This window comes from Ascaphus truei, chromosome 15 (genome assembly GCF_040206685.1).
Source record: "Ascaphus truei isolate aAscTru1 chromosome 15, aAscTru1.hap1, whole genome shotgun sequence".
Lineage (NCBI taxonomy): Eukaryota > Metazoa > Chordata > Amphibia > Anura > Ascaphidae > Ascaphus > Ascaphus truei.
This window is the reverse complement of record NC_134497.1, coordinates 46,038,527-46,066,255: the sequence shown is the minus strand read 5'-3', so window position 1 is coordinate 46,066,255 and position 27,729 is coordinate 46,038,527. Positions and strand designations below refer to the sequence as shown.

General features: G+C 53.2%; 1 protein-coding gene across 1 annotated transcript in view; it reads left to right on the top strand.

Annotated features, from left to right (window-relative positions):
• Nucleotides 1–2,680: 2,680 nt before the first annotated feature.
• The window catches only part of LOC142466901 (uncharacterized), a 70,095-nt gene continuing 45,046 nt past the window's right edge, over nt 2,681–27,729 (top strand). Inside the window, exon 1 of the mRNA XM_075572496.1 lies at nt 2,681–3,419. The gene's annotated coding sequence lies outside the window, so the exon portion shown is untranslated. The remainder of the gene's footprint in view (nt 3,420–27,729) is intronic.

Below are 27,729 nucleotides of genomic sequence, written 5' to 3'. Positions count from 1 at the left end.
CCCGGTGCCCGGAGACCCCCTCCCGACCGGAGGCACGCCGCCCCCACAGTTGGTGCTTCTTGTTTGCTTCTGCACAGGGGCACATGTTCCCCCCCCCTCCTCGTCTAGGGGCACAGTGTGACGCGGGGGCCCGCGGCCCGGACGGGGAGGTGTCCAGTGTTGCAGGACCTCGAGGACGTCCCCGAGCACCCCGACACGCCGCCAGCCGACTGCTGTGATGCCATAGTGACCCTATAGCAAAAACATAACATTCAACTATAACGATTTACTGTAACTTGAACCGTTTTGATTAACCTAACATGAACCGGACCCTCTTAAGTAAGTAGTACCCTTATCCCTCCCCCCTGAGAACTTGTGTGCCCTTCTGGCCATTTCAGAGTCTCTGCAGAGACTAACCTCTCCCCCTTCCGTTGTTAGCCACAGCACCCGTCTGGGGTACAATATCTATGTCCTGCCGACCCCCGGGGGCAATATCTGGGATATACAGCTGTGAACGCTGCCCTGGTCTATTTGGTCTGGGGCTGGGGGTGCGCGGGGGCACCTTAGCTAATGGAGCTTATCCGTAGTTGAGCTTGCGGGGGACTGATTGTGGGATCTCTCTATCCTGTTGATCCTGGTGCTTATCTAAGGTATTACCCTCAACCCTCCTGAGACCTGTAGAGGATGCGCGGGGTATGGATAACTCCTCGCCTGCTCTCTGCTCTTTCCCAGTTGCCCTCGGCCTCTCCCTCCCTCCGTTGGTCTTGTGTATCGCTCCCTCAGTCCTGGCTCAGTCTCGGTGGCTGTGGCTCCGGCTGCGATCTGCCCTCCGGAAGTGTTCCGTGACCCGGAAGTCCCTTGCGGAGCGGAAGTGCTTGGATGTGGGGATGCATCTGCTGTGGTGCTGGTCTGTGCGCAGGTCTGTGGCGCCTCCTCTTTCTTCGCGCCTTCAGCCTATTTTCCCGCTCTCAGCCTCACCGCTGGTCCCAGAAGATGGCTGCTGACGTCACGTTGCTGTAGTTCCCGGAGATGACCACCAGGGGGGGGCAATGTAGGTTCTTCTATGGCCAGCCATTTTAACATGGAGAGGGGAATGGGGTACGGTTCCCTTTAACTGCTCAATTGGTCCTGTTGAGCTGCGGAGGACTCGGATCTTCATGTGGTTTCGTCAGTCTCGGCTCCCACTCTGCTCCAGGACGTTTGCCACTCGGTTTTTGACTACTAGGAGGGCGAATGGAAACAGCCACCTATATCTGACACCCCTGTCCTGCAAGATTTTTGTCACCGGTCCCAGGTTGCGTCTTCTTGAGAGGGTAGCTGGGGAAAGATCCTGGTAGATCTGGAGTTTGATACCCTCAAACTCCATGGTTCTTGATTCCCTGGCTATCCGACAGACAGAGTCCTTTATTTTGTAATAGTGGAAGCGGACAATTATGTCGCGTGGGGGGTCTCCTGTCTGTGGCTTCGATCTCAGGGCTCTGTGGCACCTACCGAGATGTAAGTCCTGGGCTGCTTTATCTGGCAGGAGATGTTCTAGCCACTTCTGCACATATTCCTCAGGGTCGTTCACAGCCTCTGGGAGCCCCCGAATGCGGACATTGTTGCGTCTATCGCGATTCTCCGCATCTTCTTGTTTGTCTGTGATGTCGCGGTTTTTGTCCTGCAGTTGGGCTACCACTTTATTTGTCTGTTGGAGGGCCCTCGTGTTGGCGTCCATCTTGGTTTCCAATGCCCCGGTCCTCTCCCCAAACCTGTCTAGATCCCTCCTCAGATTCCACAGTTCTAAGCGGAAGAACTGCTTCATTTCTGTGCAGAATTCCCTGAGGTCCTTTCTGGTGACCAGCTCTTGGTCATTCGCTCTCGGTGCCGGTCTGTCAGCTTCCGCGTCTGTCTGCATCGCTGGTGCAGGGGGTTCGGGGTCGTTTCCCGCTGCTGTTTTTTTTAAATTAAAATATGTGGTGACCGAGGGGTCTTTTTGCTTAGATTCCGCCTTGGTCTGCATCACTGGGTATTCTGATCGATGATCGTGCCGATATGCTGCTTGGGGGGTCATTTGATGTGCCGCTTTTTATTGATAATTATGCCGGTGCGAGCGGAGCTAGAAACCTAAGCTTCCATCCACTCTGGCTTCGCGCATGCGCCTCGTTGGGGTATTTTTTTACATGGATTGGGAGTGTTCAGGTATTAACATGGATTGGGGGTGTTGGGGTATTTTTTACATGGATTGGGGGTGTTGGGGTATTTTTTACATGGATTGGGAGTGTTCGGGTATTATTAACATGGATTGGGGGTGTTGGGGTATTTTTTACATGGATTGGGGGTGTTGGGGTATTTTTTTACATATATATATATATATATATATATACACACACACACACATTCCCAGTAATAAATATATATATATTACAGCACAGTATGACTTATCTGGCGGATCAATCTGTTTCTGTTGATTGTGCATATTTGTCGTGATCTTGCATATGCTCCTTGTTTTCCACTACATTATAGGTCTCTTGATCAGCAGTGGATGATACATCGGATCAAGATTCTGTGTCTGATATTGGACTATTCATCATGATCATGACATAATTTTTCCATATGGACTTATGATGTTCTTTAATGTTCCCAAATTGGCTTTTCTGATTAATAGCCATACAGCCAGTGGTATATACTGTATTTACCTTACTTAGGTTGGTTTATGAATACCTATATTTTCTCATAAACACATCAGCTGCCAGAGCTGTGTTGGGAATGCTATTATTGATTAATGCATCACAAGTTTAATGTGGCAATGGATTATCTTATGCCAATCATATCTTTTACATTAGGCATTTACAAGTAATCATACTGCCTATATATTCACCGTTACAGCATGTTGCAGCAATGAGTCCTGTCACTATACTAATGATTTATTACATTTATCTCGTCAGTTCACATCATCATGTATGTTCCCATTTTATCAGTATGTTTTTCACTTTTCTAATGGGTGTTTTTATCTAAGTGCTTCATCCATAAGTGCTCTGATACTCCTATCTGCAGTAACTTGCTGCCATGACAAGTTAGCCTTTGGTGTTTGATGTTGACTCATAGCGTTATCAGCCCGTTTCCCCCGTTTTTTTAATAATGCCTGCTCATTTCAGATAGCTGCCATGCCTCATAGCGCAAGCAGTGCCTTCACACATGCGCAGATAGACCCCTTGTGTGTGCGATCCCTTCTACCACAAGCTACCAGTTTATTTATTTTTTTACCCCTCTGTGGCTTGCGCATGCGCAGTGGGCTCTCCTTCGGGATGCCTTGCGTTTCATTGCTCGCAGGCGCCCTCACTGAAGCTGTTACGAACGCCAGAGGTCTCTGCTATTCACCTTTGACCCGCGCATGCGCAGTAGATGCGTTTCAACACGGCAGCCTTCCTGAGTTGCAGATAACGCTGAGTCACTCACAGGTATGCAGGAGTTTAACACTATGGATGCCAAGTATTGATTAATGTATGTTATGTGTTGCACCTGTGCATCTTGGGTTTTTGAGGGTATATGTGTTCTAACTCACTCTGTAAATCACATCACCTTGATAAAGGTCCCGCTCGTGGACCGAAACGTTGGAATGATGTCTTGTTGATCTAATACATTATTTTTGACAACCTTCTGGAGTGCTGTCTTTGATATTCGTCTACACGCGGTATCGTATTGTATCATATATATGTAACGGTTGTTCGTGTCTGGTCTGACCTCCCCAATCTCACATTGGCCCCTGTGGTCTATCCAGCCCCCATTACATGCGTGTGTATGGTGGTGCATCTGTAGGCAATAGGACTCCTGAGTCTCCCGCGTGATGGTATTCGGGGATGTCAACCAGACAGGTCTATCTGAGGTAGTGTGCATGAGTCCTACTCACATTACGTGCACCGCCTCCACCTCATCAGGATCTATGCGTATGCAGGTAGAGGGTCCTGATGAGGAACTCCTTCTTGGTGGTGAGGGCCCCTGGAGAGTAATTGCAGACTCACACCATGGGGTTCTCAAACAAGCCATCTTTATTGTGCGTGGTGATAAGGGCCAGCTGCCCCTCACAATCATTTTCTCAGCCGCACATTGCTCCGTGATCCCTTTCAAAAGGTACAAGTTCCCAATGGAGTGGGATTCCCTCTCCCCGCAGGGAGATCACCCCTGTGCCAGGTCCCTGGACTCAGTTGGCCTTCTCTGGCTGGAGATAAATTGGTGCCAGTAATTAATGCACTAGTGGGCACCTTGTAACATCAACCTGCAGCCAACACACGCTACAACATTCCACACTAACTTTAGGCAGTGCAGTGCCTTATATACCTCAGGAGGCAGGCACATCTCTGATGTCACTAATAATGGACTCAGAACATGTAGCCACTCCCATCCATACATAGGGCACCTCACCAGGGTGTGAGGGCAAACCTCCATAATTACTGCTGGCATTCCTGTAACTTACCAGGTCTTGCTGCCAGCAGGAGAGATGACTGTAGGCATTGTTAGACATGACTACATACTCCCCCTGGTGAATTCCCACCGTCCCGGCTGGGACCTAAATTTAGTGTACCTTTCTTCCAGGAACCACTGCAAAAAAAAAAAAGGAACACATAATTCAAAAGTCATAACAATGCTTTTCATGATTAGTCATAACACAGCGCTCACTGATCAGCAGTGGCGCTCAAGATTTTGTGAAGATTGAGATAATGTGAGTGGCTATCATCACCTCCATTTTGGCCTAAACCACCATTTTCTGAGTGTTTACTATATGAATGTTTATTTGTCTCATTCGTGAATGAATGAATGAACTGTGAATGTTTGAATCTGAAGAGTATCGCTCCTAGATATAACTAACCCTTTTGTAATTCCTAACAGGCAGGCAAGAATTGAAATAGCATTCGTAAGCAATTTCTCCTAAGATATTCCTGCTGACCATAGTGTAGTTGTTATCTGACAGCTACAATACACATACAGGGCTGAACACAGTAACTCCCTTATGTCACATGGTTAAGAGGCCCACATTATGGTAAATTATCGATAAGAATATAGCAATGTAAAGCATATTTAGGCATCAGCAAATATATTTTTTGCATGTCATCATATTATCATTTATCTCTAAGCCAGCCCCCTTAAGGGGTGTATTACTCATTTTGAAATGTATAAAAATGTGATACTAAGCAATATGTCTTCAGAGGCCTGAGTTCTTTCTTTGAACTCTTGTCTCCCAATTGTGCCTTGGTACAGATAAACTCACCTGTTACTTTGAACCCTTGTCTCATTGATTTTATTTCTACGCTTTCACAATTTCTTTTCGCAGACCTCATTGGCCTTCTCCCTAATAATAGTGACGAGGATCTGGTTTCTTCACTTCTCTGCCCGCCATGTCGGTCACTGTGACACTATACTCCCTGGGCAAGCCACGTTCCCCTCTATACACCACCTTATGCATATAGATACTGCGCCCAATACTCCAGACGCGCATCAACTGGGATATTCGTTCCTCTGCTTGGGGCCCCGTAAGGGCACCTCCCTTGGCCACCATGTAGTACTCAATATCCTCCCTGAGCCACCCATCCCGGCGGTCCTCTATCTCCTGCATGAGGGGTTCGGGAACATATGGATATTCCAGCCCATGGGTCCGTTTATATTTAGCTATAATGGCCCGTTCTGCCCGGCAGGCCCTTGTCAGCTTAGCACTGCCCGCTCTTCCCGGCAACACCCATGATAGGGGCTCATCGGGATCCACTGGATCATCCAACCCATCTGAACCCCGGGGTTCTATAAATCCACGCCCAATTCTAAACCATCTATCCTGGAATTCCCTGAGATGATCCTCCTCCGTAAACTCCCCTCTAGCCCACCAATGATCTACAGTATCACCCCCTCCCGATCTATGATGAACCGGGTTCTATCAAGCCAGGGCACATATCCTTCAAATAAGGGGCCCATCATCGGGTTTCCCTGACTTCCTCTAATGATACTTCCTCTAGCTCTCCCTCTTCTGGCCCACCCCCGGAAGATATGCCCGACGTACACTCGGACGGTACTGGATTGTCCAAACCCTTTTTCTGCCTCCCAATAGTAACGCTCACATTACTGGGACAGTCACTGGACACTGACACCTGGCGCGTAATCCTCCCTCCTCCCACTAACCCATCATCAGAGGTCCCATAGTCCAGGCTCCGTTCATCCGAAGTGACCCGGGAATCCCCTGACATCCCTAAACTAGAAGATGACCCAAAAGTGTAAGTGAAAGGGGCTGGGACTTTAACTAGGGCCTGGGGTCAAGCTAGGACTGGGGTTTGGGGATAGGGCCGCATAGTCGGTATCCGCGGGGCTAAGACCCGCTCTTCTCCGCTACCTGGTCCGGTTCCGCCGCAGGGACTCTCAGTCTCTCCGATCTCCCGACTCCTCGATCGCCGCGTTGATCGCCCGCTCCTTTGGGACCCGGTCGTTCGACCTCCACTTCTCGAGCGATGAGGCACGATCATCTTCTTCGCCACTCCACCGGAAGTGATGTCTGGATACGCACGTGTACCGCCGCCATCTTGGGTTGGGTCCCCAAGCGGGACCTCTTCCTCCACCATAATGTCCGGCAACGCCTTTTTCCGTTGTGGCGCCACCAGGGCCTGGCTCTTTCCTTCCTCTGTCACCACCATCTTGGAAGCCTGGGACAAGCATGGACTCTGCTTACCAGTCCGGAGCGTTGGGGTGGACCTGCCGCCATCGGATCCGCTGGTCGCCACGGCCGTGGGACTTCGCCGCGGTATGGGCGACACTCGGCTCCGTTCCTCGCCGACACCGGTAAGTGGCCCTCTTTTTATAGTGCTGCTGCTGTGGTACGCCGGCGGTCAGGCCGTCACTGTAATAAGATTGAGTGACTCCTCATCCGAGGACTCCAGTTTTGCATTTGGCCAGGGCATTCCGCCTGGTGATTTGCGGCGTGGCCCCCTCTTATCACCGCGTCGGTGACCGGTTTTCACGTCGGCTCTGTTTTAATAACCAGAGCCGGTCCCTGTTCACCGGAACTCGTAGCCTCCCTCCAGAGCGCACCAGAAATTTCCGCTGCCAACATAGCGGCATCTTCCGCCGCCTCTACTGCTTGAATCGGACAAAGGTTGGCATGGGCCACAGATATTGTAGTCCACACTGGGCGCATCGGGCGGTAGAGCTCACTGCTCCGCCTGGCAGTCGGCATTGCAGGCATAAACATGCTACTGTCTCTACACCCTCTACTCTGAGGATCAGGAAGCCTCCTGGAGCCGAGTAGGGATGAGTCGTTATCAGAGGCCCTTCGTCTGGTTTGCAAGCCATAGTTACTAATGGAGGTGCTCGCACTAGTGGTCTGTATGGCTTGCTGGTTCCTCGTAACTGAAGGGCAGGGGCTGGGTCACCAATCCTTCCTCTAGCTTTCTCCATCCGCATCCGCCAAGACAGGAAACCACTTCCCCTGGTTGAAACTTGGGGGATGTCCCGTAGCTTTGTAGGCTGGCCCAGCATAGGAGCGGAACTAGTCATAGTCCATGTGGGCGCGGCTCCAGCTTTCGCGTCATACCCAACAGGGCGGGGTCTCTCCGTTGGTGCTACTCCTGGCCAACTTTCTGCAAAAGCATTTGTAACATTCTCTGCAACTGGCCCACGCGGTCCCCCAGGGAAGGGAGAACCGACATTTTGGTTAGTAATGTCAATCAAATTTACTGTTGAGGTAGCGTTCGATTGTTTGTAGGTTGAATGACCAGCAAATCCGTTACGTGCCTCCCAATTCACAATACTGTCCCCTTCACTATCTTCAGGGTCAGTAACCCAAGGTCCTAAGTAAGCCATACACGGTACAATTACTGTTTTCACTCCATTCCACAGCAGACTCACAAAGGTCTCCTCTTGAGCTGACGCCTCTTCCTCACACATCACTTCATATTTGTAAGGATTCAGGAGTCACGCCGCTTGCGGCGTGCTCCTCACTCACCTGCAGCCCTGCCAGGGTCTCCCGCGGCTCACACGGATTCCTCCTCTAAGACGCCGAGCTCCGTTTCCCCTGTGCGCGCATGCGCACGTCAGTTCTCTTCTTCTGCCCTCGGTTCAGGGCGTGTGCCCGCGCATGCATCCACAGGCGCAGCCACACGGAGGCGCGGCCAAACAGAGGCGCACCAGCCTCTTAAAGGCACAGTACCCTTTTCCAATGCTGCAATTCAATACACCAATTCTTCTAGGATCTATAGCTCCTCCTCCAGGAACTCATCTAGACCTATCCCTGTCTCAGCCTGGCCCATTCACACACCCCCACCTTGCTACTTTGCCATTGGACCCTCTTGCCTATATATACCCTGCAGCTTCATTAACTCGTCGGCTGAGCATAGAACCAGTTGTTCTCATCACTCTCTGCCTCCCTAGTCCTGTCTTGTCCTATCTTGTTTTGCAGTCTTCCTCGTGTACCGAACCGGCTTCTGCTACGCCTACCCGCACCTCTGGCATCCCGAACTTGGCATACGGCAACACGACTCTCCGCACCTCTGGCATCCCGATCTCGGCAAACGGTAAACGACAACGTCCCTCTCTCATACCCTGGACTTGGCAAACAGCACCCTCTACCATCCGTACCTCTCCTGCCCCGATCCGGACTTCCAGACCACTCTACTCTCAAGACGTGCCCTCGTGGCTGTGGGTGGCGTTATATCCTATCCCACCTCAGCACCGCGATCCCGTCTCGTTTGTGGTGAGCACGCCCTGACATTATGCTCAGCCGCACAAACATGGACCCCGCTGAGGTGGAGCACACTTTAAATGCCCATAAAAATCTCTTCACCAGGCTAGAGACTTATCTGGAACAAGCTGATAGACGAATGGATACGTTACAGCAAAGCGTTCATTCCCTTACCCTTCAAGTCCGAACTCTCAGTCGGCAACCCTCACCCGTGGCTTCCACAGCTTCCGCAACCGCCTTTCCAGCACCTCCGTTTGCTTTGGAACCTCGTATTCCGGCCCCCAAACACTATGCCGGGGATCCCCAAGGATGTAGGGGCTTCCTTAACCAATGCCTCATCCAATTTCGACTCTCGCCCTCTCGTTTTGTCTCTTCTGTCTCCAGGGTCGGCTATATCGTGGCTCTTCTCATCGACGAGGCGCTGGCATGGGCTTCTCCCATCTGGGAACAACAAGGTCCTCTCACACAGGACATCGATCTCTTCGTCGAGGAGTTCCGAAGAGTCTTCAACACCCCTGCATGGCAATTAACGGCAGCATCGTCTCTTCATCACATAACCCAGGGAGATCGACCCGTCGCCCGGTACGCCGTAGAGTTCCGCACACTTGCTGCTGAGACGGGATGGAATAATGAAGCTCTATCTTCAGCGTTTTGGCAAGGTCTGTCGGAATCCCTAAAGGATGAGCTCGCAGCGCGGCAACGCCCCACTGACCTAGAGGATTTGATCGGTCTGTGCGTTCGAGTGGACCAGCGTCTGCAGGAGCGGAGGACCGAATGTTCTCGTTACCGTCAACGGGTTTCAAGGCATCTTGCTCCATCGTTCATAGCGCCTTCACCTTCTTCCGGGGACGTCCCGGAACCAATGCAGTTGGGAGGTAACAAGCTGTCTGCTGCCGAAAAACAACGTCGACGCAATGCCGGTCTCTGCATGTACTGTGGCAATCCCGGTCACTTATTACCCCAGTGTCCCCACAAGCCGGGAAACGCCAACTCCCAATGAAACCCGGAGAGTTTCATTGGGAATACTGACACTTTCTCCCATCAGCAAAGACGTCCTTCCCACCAGGATAATGTTGCCAGTAACACTGTCTGGAGAGGGGTTTCACACTCAAGCACGGGCGTTCATTGACTCCGGTTCCGCAGGCAATTTCATCAATGAGACCTTTGCTAGACGGATCAATATTCAGTTTATCAATAAGAAGACGCCAGTAGGTCTGGAGGCCATTGACGGTCGACCTCTACAGCCGGCATTCATCACGCTACAGACGGTGCCTCTCCTATTGCAGTTCGTCGACAGTCATACAGAGATCATTACCCTCGATGTTATCCACACTCCCTCTGCTGAGCTGATTTTGGGTCTTCCTTGGCTTCAACTCCATAATCCTCGCATCAACTGGACGGATCGGGAACCCATCCGGTGGGGTGCTTCTTGTGCCAAGACATGTACCAGGATTTTCCAGAAGATTGGTGGGTTGTCTACACCTTCTGTGTATTTGGATTTCCGAGATGTGTTCGACAAAGCACGTTCCGAGGTTCTACCTCCGCACCGTTCTTTCGACTGTCCTATTGACCTACTACCCAGGGCACCTCTTCCCAGAGGACGATCCTATCCTCTCTCTCTCCCAGAGACTAAAGCCATGAACATTTACATTGCAGAGAATTTAGAGAGGGGTTTCATCAGAAAGTCTTCTTCTCCAGTCGGAGCAGGCTTCTTTTTCGTCAAAAAGAAGGACGGTTCTCTTCGTCCATGCATAGACTATCGGGGTTTGAATAACATCACACGCAAGAACCGCTACCCGCTGCCCTTGATACCGGAACTCTTCGACCGTCTTCAGGGAGCAACTATCTTTTCTAAATTGGATTTAAGAGGTGCCTACAATTTAGTAAGGATACGTGAGGGGGACGAGAGGAAGACTGCTTTTAACACCCATGACGGCCACTATGAATACCTGGTCATGCCGTTCGGTCTGTGCAATGCACCAGCAGTCTTTCAGGATTTCGTCAATGAGATTTTTCGGGAGATTCTGAACAAATTTCTTATCGTCTACCTAGATGACATCCTAATCTTTTCTAAATCCACTCAAGAACACAGCAAACACGTTCAACAGGTGCTGTTACGCCTCCGGGAGAACCATCTCTTTGCGAAATTGGAAAAATGTCAGTTCCATCTCAAGTCTGTGGCATTTTTGGGATACGTTATCTCTGACACCGGATTTAATATGGATCCAGAGAAACTTAAAGCTATTTTGGACTGGCCCCGTCCAACCACCCTCAAAGCCGTGCAACGCTTTCTAGGTTTTGCAAACTATTATCGGCGCTTCATTCGCAATTTTTCTTCTACGGTATCTCCCATAACTGCTCTCACGAAGAAGGGTGCAGACCCCTCATCATGGTCTGAGGCCGCCATACGGGCATTTAATCTTCTGAAAAAGGCTTTTGTGTCTGCCCCTATCATCACCCACCCAGATCCTAAACTTCCATTTACCGTGGAGGTAGATGCCTCTGACATCGGGGCTGGGGCTGTCCTGTCCCAAAGGACATCTCCCTTAGCCAGACTACACCCATGTGCCTTCTTCTCGAAGAAATTTTCGTCCGCAGAACGGAATTACGATGTCGGGAACCGGGAGCTTTTGGCGATCAAGTTGGCATTAGAAGAGTGGAGACACTTCTTAGAAGGTACGGAGACACCCATAACCATACTCACAGACCATAAGAACCTTCTCTACCTAGAAGGGGCACACCGTTTGAGCTCTCGGCAAGCCCGCTGGGCATTATTTTTTTCACGATTTAATTTTCTCATCTCCTTCATTCCTGGCTCCAAGAATCTAAAGGCGGACGCCCTGTCTCGACAGTTCCTTGCAGAGGACAAGTCTGAAGAGCAGCTAGAGACAATTATTCCCTCTAGATGTATCCTGTCCACCAACTCCTTTGATATTATGGACAAGATTCAATCCGAGCAATCACAGACTCCGATGGGGCTCAAGGTTCCGGAGGGAAGACTCTACACGGCACCCCAACACCGCAAAAGGGTTCTCGAGTGGTGCCATTTCTCTAAATCGGCAGGACATCCAGGGATACGGAAAACCAATGACCTTGTTCAACGTACCTTCTGGTGGCCAGAGAGGGCTAAGGATGTGGAGGAGTTTGTCAAAGCGTGTGGCACTTGCGCTCGCAACAAAGTACCCCGGGTCAGACCAGCAGGTCTTCTTCTTCCTTTACCCATTCCAGACCGTCCCTGGAACCATATTTCTATGGACTTCATTGTAGAGCTTCCAGACTCCAAAGGGAAGAATACGATTCTTGTGGTCATTGATCGTTTTTCCAAACAGACGCACCTTGTTCCCTTGAGGGGTCTTCCGAATTCCTCCAGGCTTGCGGATGTTTTCATCCAGGAGATTTTTCGTCTTCACGGAGTGCCTGCAACCATCGTCTCTGATCGTGGGTCTCAATTTGTGTCAAGATTTTCCCCTAAAATTGGGGATTTCACTTCAATTCTCCTCAGGATACCATCCACAGATAAATGGGCAGACGGAGAGGGCCAACCAAAACCTGGAACAATACCTTCGGTGTTTTATAACCGATACACAGGATGACTGGGTGGATCTGCTTCCTTGGGCTGAGTTTGCTCTTAACTCCCTTCGCAATGACTCCACTCAAGAATCTCCCTTCTTCATAAATTGTGGCTTTCACCCTTCCCGTCTACCCTTCTCCCCTCTATCCTCAGGAGTACCAGCGGTGGACAAGCGCATCTCCCGGCTGAAAGACTTATGGACGAGGATTCAGGAGAACTTAAAGGTGGCCACAGGGAGACAGAAACTCCAGGCAGATCGTCTTCGACGCCAAGTGCCGGAGTTCGCCCCAGGAGACAAGGTGTGGCTTTCATCCAGGAATATCCGACTAAAGGTTCCTACCATGAAGCTAGCTCCCAAGTTCCTCGGTCCCTTTCCCGTGGTTAGGAGGATTAATCCTGTGGCTTATCATCTACGCCTTCCACCCTCGATGAAGATACCTTCGGTCTTCCATGTGTCTTTGCTTAAACCAGCATTTCAGAGTCCTCGCTTTTCCAAAAATACTTCTCCTCCACTTCCTCTTATGATTCAAGGTCAACAGGAGTACGAGGTCCAGTCTATCCTGGATTCTAGGATTTCCAGAGGAGGAGTACAATACCTGGTCCACTGGAGGGGGTTCGGACCAGAGCAACGTTCATGGATTCCCCACCGGGATCTTCACGCACCTCGACTCGTCCAGGCTTTTCATCGTAGGAATCCCTCCAAGCCATGTCATGGACGCCCGGAGGTCGCCCCTGAAGGGGGGGGTACTGTAAGGATTCAGGAGTCACGCCGCTCGCGGCGTGCTCCTCACTCACCTGCAGCCCTGCCAGGGTCTCCCGCGGCTCACACGGATTCCTCCTCTAAGACGCCGAGCTCCATTTCCCCTGTGCGCGCACGCGCACGTCAGTTCCCTTCTTCTGCCCTCGGTTCAGGGCGTGTGCCCGCGCACGCATCCACAGGAGCAGCCACACGGAGGCGCGGCCACACAGAGGCGCACCAGCCTCTTAAAGGCACAGTACCCTTTTCCAATGCTGCAATTCAATACACCAGTTCTTCTAGGATCTATAGCTCCTCCTCCAGGAACTCATCTAGACCTATCCCTGTCTCAGCCTGGCCCATTCACACACCCCCACCTTGCTACTCTGCCATTGGACCCTCTTGCCTATATATACCCTGCAGCTTCATTAACTTGTCGGCTGAGCATAGAACCAGTTGTTCTCATCACTCTCTGCCTCCCTAGTCCTGTCTTGTCCTATCTTGTTTTGCAGTCTTCCTCGTGTACCGAACCGGCTTCCGCTACATCTACCTGCACCTCTGGCATCCCGAACTCGGCATACGGCAAAACGACTCTCCGCACCTCTGGCATTCCGATCTTGGCAAACGGTAAACGACAACGTCCCTCTCTCTAACCCCGGACTTGGCAAACAGCACCCTCTACCATCCGTACCTCTCCTGCCCCGATCCGGACTTCCAGACCACTCTACTCTCAAGACGTGCCCTCGTGGCTGTGGGTGGTGTTATATCCTATCCCACCTCAGCACCGCGGTCCCATCTCGTTTGTGGTGAGCACGCCCTGACAATATTCGTTCTCTCCTTCGGCCTCCGTCAACCATATTTGAGCTACCACCTCGTACGGATTATCCATTCTGTCACTGTTTCTTGAATTATTGTGCATGGAGCTCCACTCTGCGGGGCAGCTGCCACACCGGCACAATAAAGATGCCTTGTGCACCACCTTGTGTACCCAATGTAAATCTGACTCGTGTTTGCACTACCTCAGGCTGGGCTCACTCTTGCTGTGTCTGCTGTATCTCCTTCCTCCCAGTCTGTGCTCCCTACGTCAAGTGGTCTGGAATGGACTAGAGTACTCTGGTTCGTCCATACAATACTTTGGGGGTCTACCTGCTGTTGGTGGTCTAGTGCAGACCCTCTCCAGGATTCCTGCTCTAAGTTACCAGTTTATCCCTTTTGGCGTCATAACACTAGCACTACCTCAAGGTTTCGTTGACAGCTATAGCCCTGCTCCAAACCTAAGAATCCCAGGGCGTCTGTGCGTTCCACGTCTTCCGCGGCTTCCTTGACTACCCCTGGCTCCTTCCTACGCAGCACAAATTGGCAGCAGACACTCTCCCTATTTCCCAGTGTGCCCAGCAAAAGCCTGTCCTGTTGACAGGTATCTAAGCAGCGCCTCCAAATGTAATGGGTGTTCGTGTCTGGTCTGACCCCCACCAAACTCGCATTGGCCCCTGTGGTCTATCCAGCCCCCATTACATGCGTGTGTATGGTGGTGCACCTGAAGACAACAGGACTCCTGAGTCTCCCGCGTGATGGTATTCGGGGATGTCAACCAGACAGGTCTATCTGAGGTAGTGTGCATGAGTCCTACTCACATTACGTGCAGCGCCTCCACCTCATCAGGATCTATGCGTATGCAGGTAGAGGGTCCTGATGAGGAACTCCTTCTTGGTGGTGAGGGCCCCTGGAGAGTAATTGCAGACTCACACCATGGGGTTCTCAAACAAGCCATCTTTATTGTGCGTGGTGATAAGGGCCAGCTGCCCCTCACAATCATTTTCTCAGCCGCACATTGCTCCGTGATCCCTTTCAAAAGGTACAAGTTCCCAATGGAGTGGGATTCCCTCTCCCCGCAGGGAGATCACCCCTGTGCCAGGTCCCTGGACTCAGTTGGCCTTCTCTGGCTGGAGATAAATTGGTGCCAGTAATTAATGCACTAGTGGGCACCTTGTAACATCAACCTGCAGCCAACACACGCTGCAACCTTCCACACTAACTTTAGGCAGTGCAGTGCCTTATATACCTCAGGAGGCAGGCACATCTCTGATGTCACTAATAATGGACTCAGAACATGTAGCCACTCCCATCCATACATAGGGCACCTCACCAGGGTGTGAGGGCAAACCTCCATAATTACTGCTGGCATTCCTGTAACTTACCAGGTCTTGCTGCCAGCAGGAGAGATGACTGTAGGCATTGTTAGACATGACTACATATATATATATATATATATATATATATATATATATATATATATATATATATATATATGTGTGTGATGTGTGTGTATATATATATATATATATATATATATATATATATATAATCCAATGCACAGCCGGCACACATATGCAAGTAAATAAGTTTGGGTGCTAATCCCATAAAGCAATAACAGACCATACGATACCGGTAGCAACACGACATCAAGGGACAGCACGCAGGTAAGTAAATCATACATTTTCTATATTTGATAGAAGACACAAAAAACGATGTTTCGGTCCCCCAGTGGGACCTTCCCCCCCCCCCCCACTGGGGGACCGAAATGTTGGTTTTTGTGTCTTCTATCAAATATAGAAAATTTAAGATTTACTTGTACATTAAAACAGATATAAACGGGCATGTCAAGGGTTAGTGTTACCCATGCACCAATCAGGACGCCAGTGGAGATGTCATCAGCGTAGATACACGCAGCTCCCCTTGTCACGGTCACTCCGTCCCAAAGCAGAGCCTGGATGATCTCCAACACAATGGTAGGAAGTCCAGCAAGTTCGTGATATGAACGAGTATTGTCCTCGAGCCAGACAATTTCTGCAGCAGCTGGATACACGCTTCTCAGCTCACCGTTCCGGCACTTCCGGGTTCGTGACGTCACTCAGGAGCGACAGCGCGTCGCGGTCTTTCCAGTCACCGAGTGAGCCCGCAATAGTGTGGTATAGAGTCCAGAGTTCTTAAAACAATTCGATCCTTTAGTCCAACGCGTTTCGAAACCTTACGGTCTCTTCATCAGGGAATAATGGATGATTAATAAATAAATAAAAGACCCAACTGGTGAGTTTTTGGGTAAATTAAAGTGCCTTCCTGATCAAGCCCTAATCTCCTGTGTTATAACTAAAAATGAATTTGATTTTCTGTATACCAGCTCCCCAAGAATCCCAATATTTTATCACCTCCCCAAAACCCATAAGTCTATAACAAACCCTCCTGGTAAACCGATAGTATCGGGAATTCAAAGTTTAACAGCTAACTTGTCACAGTATGTTGACCATTTCCTCCAACCCTATGTGGAAAATAATCCCTCCCATCTAAGGGATTCCACTACGGTATTGAACTTGTTGCAAGACTTGGAGTGGAAGGATTCGTATACATGGCTCACATGTGATGTGCAGGCCCTCTATACGAATATACCACACATGAAGGGTATAGCAGCTGTAGACTCCTTTCTATCAGGTGATTTGGAATTACATCCTCTAAATAGAAGGTTTATTTTGGATTCAATCCACTTTATTTTGAAACATAATTATTTTATGTTTTTGAACGAATTCTTCCTGCAGGTTTGCGGAACTGCTATGGGCACAAGTTTTGCCCCCAGTTTCGCAAACCTGTACATGGGAGAATGGGAATCTAAGTTCATTTTGAACAATAATCCTTATAAAAACAATATTATTTGGCGTCGCTTTATAGATGACATTATATGTATATGGGATGGTGATCAATGTTCTATAAGTCATTTTATAAACTACATCAATAGTAATGACAGAAATTTGTCCTTCACCCATTTGGATAATGAACGAGACATCAATATTCTGGATTTGAGTTTGACAGTATCAGATGAGGGGAAGCTCATTACTAAAACCCACTTTAAGGATGTCGACTCAAATAATGTATTGCTTGCCTCAAGCAATCATAAGAAATCGTGGATCCAGAATATCCCGGGTGGTCAGTTCTACAGGTTAAGAAAAAATTGTAGTTCTGATAAGGATTTCGAAACTCAGGCTAATGACCTAACCTCCAGATTTTTGGAGAGGGGTTATCCATTGAAGAAATTGAGTGATGATTTAGACAGGGTAAAAAAACTGGACAGAAGCCAAATGTTGATTCCAAAAATCAAAAAACAAAATAAACAGGAGAACAATGAGGGTAAATGTAATGTTGCTTTCATCACTAATTTTAATTCCATGACTATGCAAATTGAAAAAATTGTCAAAAAACACTGGGCAATTCTATCAAGTGATCCAATTTTGGGGGCCCACATTTCGAAGTTTCCTAAATTCATCTACAGAAAATCGAAAAATCTGAAAAACACCCTGTCCCCTAGTGATATCAACATCAAAGAGAATTCTGTTGGGGAAAATAGGTGGTTCAGTAATAAACCTGTTGGAAACTTCAAATGTGGAAAGTGCTCAGTGTGCAAGTATTTGCATCCTGATAAAAATCTTTCATGTGCAAAACAATAGGAGAAGTCTTTGAGATCTCAGATTTTATTTATTGTAATTCCAACCATATTGTCTATCTAATTGAATGCCCCTGTGGCCTGCATTATGTGGGGCACATCAAGCGTCCACTTAAGGTGCGCATCCGAGAACATATACGGAATATTAGAAATGGTTTTATTAAACATAGTGGCCTATGCAGAGAGCAGCGCTATTTGAAAATTCGCCATTTTTTGGAGAAAATCGCGCAGAAAACGGCGAGTTGCGAAAAACGCGCCAATTTTTTTTTTCTATTTCTAAACCTCGCCTCGCGGCTGGAGAGAACCTCCATCTCGCCAGTTTTAAAAATATCCTTATGCAGAGAGGCGCGAACGGCATCTAGCGGCTGTTCGCGCCAATAAAATGGCGCGATTGTTTCCTTTTTGCCTCGCCAGAAAAAGTTGGCAAGAAGCTGCCGTTCGCGGCCATAGCAAAGGGAAAAAAAAGGCGCAATTTTTTTTTAACACATTTCTGCAGCGCGCATCTCGCCAATTTAAACTCGCCAGACGCATTCATGTTAAACATAGCAGAATTCGCACATTTCTGCATATGGAGAATAAAACTCTCCAAAAAAGCTACTTTTTATTAAACTCGCCAATTTTAAAATTCGCTGCTCTCTGCATTGGCCCCATAGTCTTTTCAAGCATTATACTTTGCACCATGATAGGGACCCCTCCTCTTTGCTCTTCAAGGGCATCAAGTATTTCCCTAGAAATAGAAGGGGTGGTGACAGGGTAAAGGAATAGACAGTCCAGGAGACCTTTTGGATACATAAATTGAGGACTTTGTATCCAGGAGGTCTAAATGAGGATATTGATATCTAGTCTCTCTATTGCACTAAGTTGTCAATTGCCTTTTTACCTATTGATTTTAAATCTGGTTTATGTTTCGTGCTTCTTTTTCTAAGATCTATTATGTCATTCACACTATAGACTCATTTGTATTCGCAGGTGTTCATACTCCTGTATTCTAACATTTTCTCTTTATTTTAGAGCTGTCGTTCGATTTTTGTGTATTAATGTATTATTGTCTGCCTAAATAAAGTTTATTGTGTTGTCAATGGTTGCTTATAGCAACGTTGCTGTTGTTGTTATCTATGGAGCCATTTGACTCCTCCCCGCTTCCTCTGTATTGGCTAAAAACATCCAATGGATGGGCCTATCAGATGTAGGTGTGGGGTATTTAAATGCTATAGTGATTAATCATCCATTATTCCCTGATGAAGAGACCGTAAGGTTTCGAAACGCGTTGGACTAAAGGATCGAATTGTTTTAAGAACTCTGAACTCTATACCACACTATTGCGGGCTCACTCGGTGACTGGAAAGACCGCGACGCGCTGTCGCTCCTGAGTGACGTCATGAACCCGGAAGTGCCGGAACGGTGAGCTGAGAAGCGTGTATCCAGCTGCTGCAGAAATTGTCTGGCTCGAGGACACTACTCGTTCATATCACGAACTTGCTGGACTTCCTACCATTGTGTTGGAGACCATCCAGGCTCTGCTTTGGGACTGAGTGACCGTGACAAGGGGAGCTGCGTGTATCTACGCTGATGACATCTCCACTGGCGTCCTGATTGGTGCATGGGTAACACTAACCCTTGACATGCCCGTTTATATCTGTTTTAATGTACGCTTAATACTTACCTCATTTGTTGGTTATTAATATATCTTATAATGCACTATGAGCGTTGTGCGCTGTGTTTTTGGTGTATTTTGTCTGTCTAATTAGGGGGTTTCTGAGCCATCCCTGGTACCACAGCTGCAGACGCTCCATATATACTTTGAGTTTTCAAGGTCACATTTTTATATATTTAGCACCAATTATCACTTCACGTTTGTGTATTGTTTGTAGTTGCGCACCTATTTTTCACTTTTATGATTTACTTACCTGCGTGCTGTTCCTTGATGTCGTGTGCAACCGGTATCGTATGGTCTATATTTGTGTGTATGTGTATATGTATGTGTGTGTATATATATATATATATATATATATATATATACATACAAATATAACTGTATGCCCATCTGCATGTCTTAGGCAGGTCTGCAACCCCGCCTTTCCCCATTATCACCCAGCATACAGCACTTCCACTGCAGCAAGGGATTCTGGGAAATGACATGCAAATGAGCCACACAGTGTCACTTTTTGCCTCAATAACCATTTTTAACATGGTTCCCTATAGGCTTAAGCTTGCTGCATGGTCACAGCCTTGAGCACAGCCAGGGCCAAGGCGCATACCCAGAAAACCACCCACAGACAGCTGTTTCGACCTTGATGGGTCTCATCAGTTGCATGTCATTTCCCAGAATCCCTTGCTGCAGTGGAAGTGCTGTATGCTGGGTGATAATGGGGAAAGGCGGGGTTGCAGACCTGCCTAAGACATGCAGATGGGCATACAGTTATATTTGCATATTTGCTTTCCTGTGGAGGGTTTTTGTCACTTTTTTTACTCACCATAACTTAATTCAGTAGTGTGTGTGTGTGTGTGTGTGTGTGTGTGTGTGGTTTTTGTATGCATTTGGGGGGTTGGTGGTTGCATATATTTGGGGGTGGGAAGTTTTTTGGTATATATCCTGTAGGGGGAATTGTGTGTGTGTGTGGGGGGGGGGTACGGAATGAGTGAGCGTGGGGTAATTGACAGGAGAGGAGAGAGGGGGTGAAATGGCTAAAACAGAGCTCCTCATACTTCCTCCCAAACCTGGCCCTACTACCTCCTTCCACATTACTGTTGGAACTACAATCATTCACCCAGTAGCCCAAGCACGCTGCCTAGGGGTCACACTCGACTCCTCTCTCACATTCAAAACATTTCTAAAACTTGTCGCTTTTCCCTCCGCAATATAACAAAGATACGCCCTTTCCTCTGTTGCTCGACTGCTAAAACTCTGACTCAGGCCCTCATTCTCTCCCGTCTTGATTACTGTAACCTCCTGCTGTCCGGCCTTCCTGCCTCTCACCTGTCTCCCCTACAATCTATCCGAAATGCTGCTGCCAGAATCACTCTACTCTTTCCTAGATCTGTCTCAGCATCTCCCCTCATGAAATCCCTCTCCTGGCTTCCGATCAAATCCCGCATCTCACACTCCATTCTTCTCCTCACTTTTAAAGCTTTACATTCTTCTGCCCCTCCTTACATCTCATCCCTAATTTCTCGCTATGCACCATCCAGACTCTTGCGTTCTTCTCAATGATGTCTTCTTTCTACCCCCTTTGTATCTAAAGCCCTCTCCCGCCTTAAAACTTTTTCACTGACTGCCCCACACCTCTGGAATGCCCTTCCCCTCAGTACCCGACTTGCACCCTCTCTATCCACCTTTAAGACCCACCTTAAGACACACTTGCTTAAAGAAGCATATGAATAGCACTGTGGATATTCTGACCACGATACATAAAGCTTGGCCCCCTGCAGACGCACTTACCAGAACGCCCTCCTACTGTCTCTGTACGTTCTACCTACCTACCAATTAGACTGTAAGCTCCTCGGGGCAGGGACTCCTCTTCCTTAATGTTACTTTTATGTCTAAAGCACTTATTCCCATGATCTGTTATTTATATTATCTGTTATTTATTTGATTACCACATGTATTACTACTGTGAAGCGCTATGTACATTAATGGCGCTATATAAAGAAATACAATACAATACAATAGTGCTCTATAAAGCGTTATTATTATTAAAGTATCAGGCGTTGAGGGTTTTGTGGGTTGAGAGCTGTGAAGCGTCGTGTCCCAGAGCAGTGAGGGTTAGGTGCTGTGAAGCGTTCCCAAATCTCCCAGAGCAATGAGGGTTAGGTGCTGTGAAGCGTTCCCAAAGCTCAGTGAGGGCTGGGAGAGTGTGGCAGTGGGGTCAGTGTGTTGGGCGCAGGCCAATGAGAGGTGTGCGGGGGCGGGTGTGTGGGCCAAGGGAGCCATGTGATTGGCCTGAGGCAGTGGTGTGGGTGTGTTGGCCGCAGGCCAATGAGAGGTGTGCGGGGGCAGGCGGGCCAAGGGAGCCATCTCATTGGCCTGAGGCGGAGTGACGGGCGGGCCAAAGGTCCAATGCGATTGCCCCTAGACACAGGACAACCAGACACGCATACAACAGTTTGAGAAATATATAGATATATATGTGTGTATATATAATATGTGTATACGTATGTATTGGGTAGGTATATGTATGTGCTGGGTAGGTGGGGTTTTTGTATGCATTTGGGGGGGTGGTAGTTGCATATATTTGTGGGTGGGAAGTTTTTTGGTATATATCCTGTGGGGGGAATTGTGTGTGTGGGGGGGGGGTACGGAATGAGTGAGCGTGGGGTAATTGACGGAGGGAGAGGAGAGAGGGGGTGAGTGAGGAAAAGAGATAGTAAGAGTGAAGCAGGGGAGATAAATATATGCGAGGCGGGAGGGTGAGACGGAAGGGAGAGAAATACATGGGGAGGGGGAAAGAGAGGGGGCTCCTGAGGTGTGAAATGGGGGGGGTGGCGGGCAATACCGCCGACACGGGGGGGGGGGGGCTGCTTAAAATGTTTGTCCCGGGCCCCACGATTTCTGTTGGCGGCCCTGTATTCAATGATTAAGAACCGTAAAAAGAAATGATAATGTCTTTTTCTTCCTGATATGTTATTGCACGTTTCCCATTTATTTCCCTTTTATTAGGTCCCACATGGTGTGAGAGTTATTTGGGGCAATGCAGGGTTCTGATGAAGCTCAGTGTCAGACCCGGGGGGGTCTCTGTGTGAGGGAGCAGGGGGGGTCTCTGTGTGAGGGAGCAGGGGGGGTCTCTGTGTGAGGGAGCAGGGGGGGTCTCTGTGTGAGGGAGCAGGGGGGGGCTCTGTGTGAGGGAGCAGGGGGGGCTCTGTGTGAGGGAGCAGGGGGGGCTCTGTGTGAGGGAGCAGGGGGGGCTCTGTGTGAGGGAGCAGGAGGGGGTCTGTGTGAGGGAGCAGGAGGGGTCTGTGTGAGGGAGCAGGAGGGGTCTGTGTGAGGGAGCAGGGGGGCTCTGTGTGAGGGAGCAGGGGGGCTCTGTGTGAGGGAGCAGGGGGGGTCTGTGTGAGGGAGCAGGGGGGGTCTGTGTGAGGGAGCAGGGGGGGTCTGTGTGAGGGAGCAGGGGGGGTCTGTGTGAGGGAGCAGGGGGGGCTCTGTGTGAGGGAGCAGGGGGGGCTCTGTGTGAGGGAGCAGGGGGGGGCTCTGTGTGAGGGAGCAGGGGGGGGCTCTGTGTGAGGGAGCAGGGGGGGGCTCTGTGTGAGGGAGCAGGGGGGGGCTCTGTGTGAGGGAGCAGGGGGGGCTCTGTGTGAGGGAGCAGGGGGGGGCTCTGTGTGAGGGAGCAGGGGGGGGCTCTGTGTGAGGGAGCAGGGGGGGGCTCTGTGTGAGGGAGCAGGGGGGGGGCTCTGTGTGAGGGAGCAGGGGGGGGCTCTGTGTGAGGGAGCAGGGGGGGGCTCTGTGTGAGGGAGCAGGGGGGGGCTCTGTGTGAGGGAGCAGGGGGGGGCTCTGTGTGAGGGAGCAGGGGGGGGCTCTGTGTGAGGGAGCAGGGGGGGGCTCTGTGTGAGGGAGCAGGGGGGGGCTCTGTGTGAGGGAGCAGGGGGGGGCTCTGTGTGAGGGAGCAGGGGGGGGCTCTGTGTGAGGGAGCAGGGGGGGGCTCTGTGTGAGGGAGCAGGGGGGGGCTCTGTGTGAGGGAGCAGGGGGGGGCTCTGTGTGAGGGAGATGGGGGGGGCTCTGTGTGAGGGAGCAGGGGGGGGCTCTGTGTGAGGGAGCAGGAGGGGGCTCTGTGTGAGGGAGCAGGAGGGGTCTGTGTGAGGGAGCAGGAGGGGTCTGTGTGAGGGAGCAGGAGGGGTCTGTGTGAGGGAGCAGGAGGGGTCTGTGTGAGGGAGCAGGAGGGGTCTGTGTGAGGGAGCAGGGGGGCTCTGTGTGAGGGAGCAGGGGGGCTCTGTGTGAGGGAGCAGGGGGGCTCTGTGTGAGGGAGCAGGGGGGGTCTGTGTGAGGGAGCAGGGGGGGTCTGTGTGAGGGAGCAGGGGGGGTCTGTGTGAGGGAGCAGGGGGGGTCTGTGTGAGGGAGCAGGGGGGGTCTGTGTGAGGGAGCAGGGGGGGGTCTGTGTGAGGGAGCAGGGGGGGTCTGTGTGAGGGAGCAGGGGGGGTCTGTGTGAGGGAGCAGGGGGGGTCTGTGTGAGGGAGCAGGGGGGGCTCTGTGTGAGGGAGCAGGGGGGGCTCTGTGTGAGGGAGCAGGGGGGGGCTCTGTGTGAGGGAGCAGGGGGGGGCTCTGTGTGAGGGAGCAGGGGGGGGCTCTGTGTGAGGGAGCAGGGGGGGGCTCTGTGTGAGGGAGCAGGGGGGGGCTCTGTGTGAGGGAGCAGGGGGGGGCTCTGTGTGAGGGAGCAGGGGGGGGCTCTGTGTGAGGGAGCAGGGGGGGGCTCTGTGTGAGGGAGCAGGGGGGGGCTCTGTGTGAGGGAGCAGGGGGGGCTCTGTGTGAGGGAGCAGGGGGGGGCTCTGTGTGAGGGAGCAGGGGGGGGCTCTGTGTGAGGGAGCAGGGGGGGGCTCTGTGTGAGGGAGCAGGGGGGGGCTCTGTGTGAGGGAGCAGGGGGGGGCTCTGTGTGAGGGAGCAGGGGGGGGGCTCTGTGTGAGGGAGCAGGGGGGGGGCTCTGTGTGAGGGAGCAGGGGGGGGCTCTGTGTGAGGGAGCAGGGGGGGGCTCTGTGTGAGGGAGCAGGGGGGGCTCTGTGTGAGGGAGCAGGGGGGGGCTCTGTGTGAGGGAGCAGGGGGGGGCTCTGTGTGAGGGAGCAGGGGGGGGCTCTGTGTGAGGGAGCAGGGGGGGCTCTGTGTGAGGGAGCAGGGGGGGGCTCTGTGTGAGGGAGCAGGGGGGGGCTCTGTGTGAGGGAGCAGGGGGGGCTCTGTGTGAGGGAGCAGGGGGGGGCTCTGTGTGAGGGAGCAGGGGGGGGCTCTGTGTGAGGGAGCAGGGGGGGGCTCTGTGTGAGGGAGCAGGGGGGGGCTCTGTGTGAGGGAGCAGGGGGGGGCTCTGTGTGAGGGAGCAGGGGGGGGCTCTGTGTGAGGGAGCAGGGGGGGCTCTGTGTGAGGGAGCAGGGGGGGCTCTGTGTGAGGGAGCAGGGGGGGGCTCTGTGTGAGGGAGCAGGGGGGGGCTCTGTGTGAGGGAGCAGGGGGGGGCTCTGTGTGAGGGAGCAGGGGGGGGCTCTGTGTGAGGGAGCAGGGGGGGGCTCTGTGTGAGGGAGCAGGGGGGGGCTCTGTGTGAGGGAGCAGGGGGGGGCTCTGTGTGAGGGAGCAGGGGGGGGCTCTGTGTGAGGGAGCAGGGGGGGGCTCTGTGTGAGGGAGCAGGGGGGGGCTCTGTGTGAGGGAGCAGGGGGGGGCTCTGTGTGAGGGAGCAGGGGGGGGCTCTGTGTGAGGGAGCAGGGGGGGGCTCTGTGTGAGGGAGCAGGGGGGGGCTCTGTGTGAGGGAGCAGGGGGGGGCTCTGTGTGAGGGAGCAGGGGGGGGCTCTGTGTGAGGAGCAGGGGGGGCTCTGTGTGAGGGAGCAGGGGGGGGCTCTGTGTGAGGGAGCAGGGGGGGGCTCTGTGTGAGGGAGCAGGGGGGGGCTCTGTGTGAGGGAGCAGGGGGGGGCTCTGTGTGAGGGAGCAGGGGGGGGCTCTGTGTGAGGGAGCAGGGGGGGGCTCTGTGTGAGGGAGCAGGGGGGGGCTCTGTGTGAGGGAGCAGGGGGGGGCTCTGTGTGAGGGAGCAGGGGGGGGCTCTGTGTGAGGGAGCAGGGGGGGGCTCTGTGTGAGGGAGCAGGGGGGGGCTCTGTGTGAGGGAGCAGGGGGGGGCTCTGTGTGAGGGAGCAGGGGGGGGCTCTGTGTGAGGGAGCAGGGGGGGGCTCTGTGTGAGGGAGCAGGGGGGGGCTCTGTGTGAGGGAGCAGGGGGGGGCTCTGTGTGAGGGAGCAGGGGGGGCTCTGTGTGAGGGAGCAGGGGGGGCTCTGTGTGAGGGAGCAGGGGGGGGCTCTGTGTGAGGGAGCAGGGGGGGGCTCTGTGTGAGGGAGCAGGGGGGGGCTCTGTGTGAGGGAGCAGGGGGGGGCTCTGTGTGAGGGAGCAGGGGGGGGCTCTGTGTGAGGGAGCAGGGGGGGGGCTCTGTGTGAGGGAGCAGGGGGGGGCTCTGTGTGAGGGAGCAGGGGGGGGCTCTGTGTGAGGGAGCAGGGGGGGGCTCTGTGTGAGGAGCAGGGGGGGGCTCTGTGTGAGGGAGGCAGGGGGGGGCTCTGTGTGAGGGAGCAGGGGGGGGCTCTGTGTGAGGGAGCAGGGGGGGGGCTCTGTGTGAGGGAGCAGGGGGGGGCTCTGTGTGAGGGAGCAGGGGGGGGCTCTGTGTGAGGGAGCAGGGGGGGGCTCTGTGTGAGGGAGCAGGGGGGGCTCTGTGTGAGGGAGCAGGGGGGGGCTCTGTGTGAGGGAGCAGGGGGGGGCTCTGTGTGAGGGAGCAGGGGGGGGCTCTGTGTGAGGGAGCAGGGGGGGGCTCTGTGTGAGGGAGCAGGGGGGGGCTCTGTGTGAGGGAGCAGGGGGGGGCTCTGTGTGAGGGAGCAGGGGGGGCTCTGTGTGAGGGAGCAGGGGGGGGCTCTGTGTGAGGGAGCAGGGGGGGGCTCTGTGTGAGGGAGCAGGGGGGGCTCTGTGTGAGGGAGCAGGGGGGGCTCTGTGTGAGGGAGCAAGGGGGGGCTCTGTGTGAGGGAGCAGGGGGGGGCTCTGTGTGAGGGAGCAGGGGGGGCTCTGTGTGAGGGAGCAGGGGGGGCTCTGTGTGAGGGAGCAGGGGGGGCTCTGTGTGAGGGAGCAGGGGGGGGCTCTGTGTGAGGGAGCAGGGGGGGCTCTGTGTGAGGGAGCAGGGGGGGGCTCTGTGTGAGGGAGCAGGGGGGGCTCTGTGTGAGGGAGCAGGGGGGGCTCTGTGTGAGGGAGCAGGGGGGGGCTCTGTGTGAGGGAGCAGGGGGGGCTCTGTGTGAGGGAGCAGGGGGGGCTCTGTGTGAGGGAGCAGGGGGGGCTCTGTGTGAGGGAGCAGGGGGGGCTCTGTGTGAGGGAGCAGGGGGGGGCTCTGTGTGAGGGAGCAGGGGGGGGCTCTGTGTGAGGGAGCAGGGGGGGGCTCTGTGTGAGGGAGCAGGGGGGGCTCTGTGTGAGGGAGCAGGGGGGGCTCTGTGTGAGGGAGCAGGGGGGGGCTCTGTGTGAGGGAGCAGGGGGGGCTCTGTGTGAGGGAGCAGGGGGGGCTCTGTGTGAGGGAGCAGGGGGGGCTCTGTGTGAGGGAGCAGGGGGGGGCTCTGTGTGAGGGAGCAGGGGGGGGCTCTGTGTGAGGGAGCAGGGGGGGGCTCTGTGTGAGGGAGCAGGGGGGGGCTCTGTGTGAGGGAGCAGGGGGGGGCTCTGTGTGAGGGAGCAGGGGGGGCTCTGTGTGAGGGAGCAGGGGGGGGCTCTGTGTGAGGGAGCAGGGGGGGGCTCTGTGTGAGGGAGCAGGGGGGGGCTCTGTGTGAGGGAGCAGGGGGGGGCTCTGTGTGAGGGAGCAGGGGGGGCTCTGTGTGAGGGAGCAGGGGGGGGCTCTGTGTGAGGGAGCAGGGGGGGGCTCTGTGTGAGGGAGCAGGGGGGGGCTCTGTGTGAGGGAGCAGGGGGGGGGCTCTGTGTGAGGGAGCAGGGGGGGGCTCTGTGTGAGGGAGCAGGGGGGGGCTCTGTGTGAGGGAGCAGGGGGGGGCTCTGTGTGAGGGAGCAGGGGGGGGCTCTGTGTGAGGGAGCAGGGGGGGCTCTGTGTGAGGGAGCAGGGGGGGGCTCTGTGTGAGGGAGCAGGGGGGGGCTCTGTGTGAGGGAGCAGGGGGGGGGCTCTGTGTGAGGGAGCAGGGGGGGGCTCTGTGTGAGGGAGCAGGGGGGGGCTCTGTGTGAGGGGAGCAGGGGGGGGCTCTGTGTGAGGGAGCAGGGGGGGGCTCTGTGTGAGGGAGCAGGGGGGGGCTCTGTGTGAGGGAGCAGGGGGGGGCTCTGTGTGAGGGAGCAGGGGGGGGCTCTGTGTGAGGGAGCAGGGGGGGGCTCTGTGTGAGGGAGCAGGGGGGGGCTCTGTGTGAGGGAGCAGGGGGGGGCTCTGTGTGAGGGAGCAGGGGGGGGCTCTGTGTGAGGGAGCAGGGGGGGGCTCTGTGTGAGGGAGCAGGGGGGGCTCTGTGTGAGGGAGCAGGGGGGGGCTCTGTGTGAGGGAGCAGGGGGGGGCTCTGTGTGAGGGAGCAGGGGGGGGCTCTGTGTGAGGGAGCAGGGGGGGGCTCTGTGTGAGGGAGCAGGGGGGGGGGCTCTGTGTGAGGG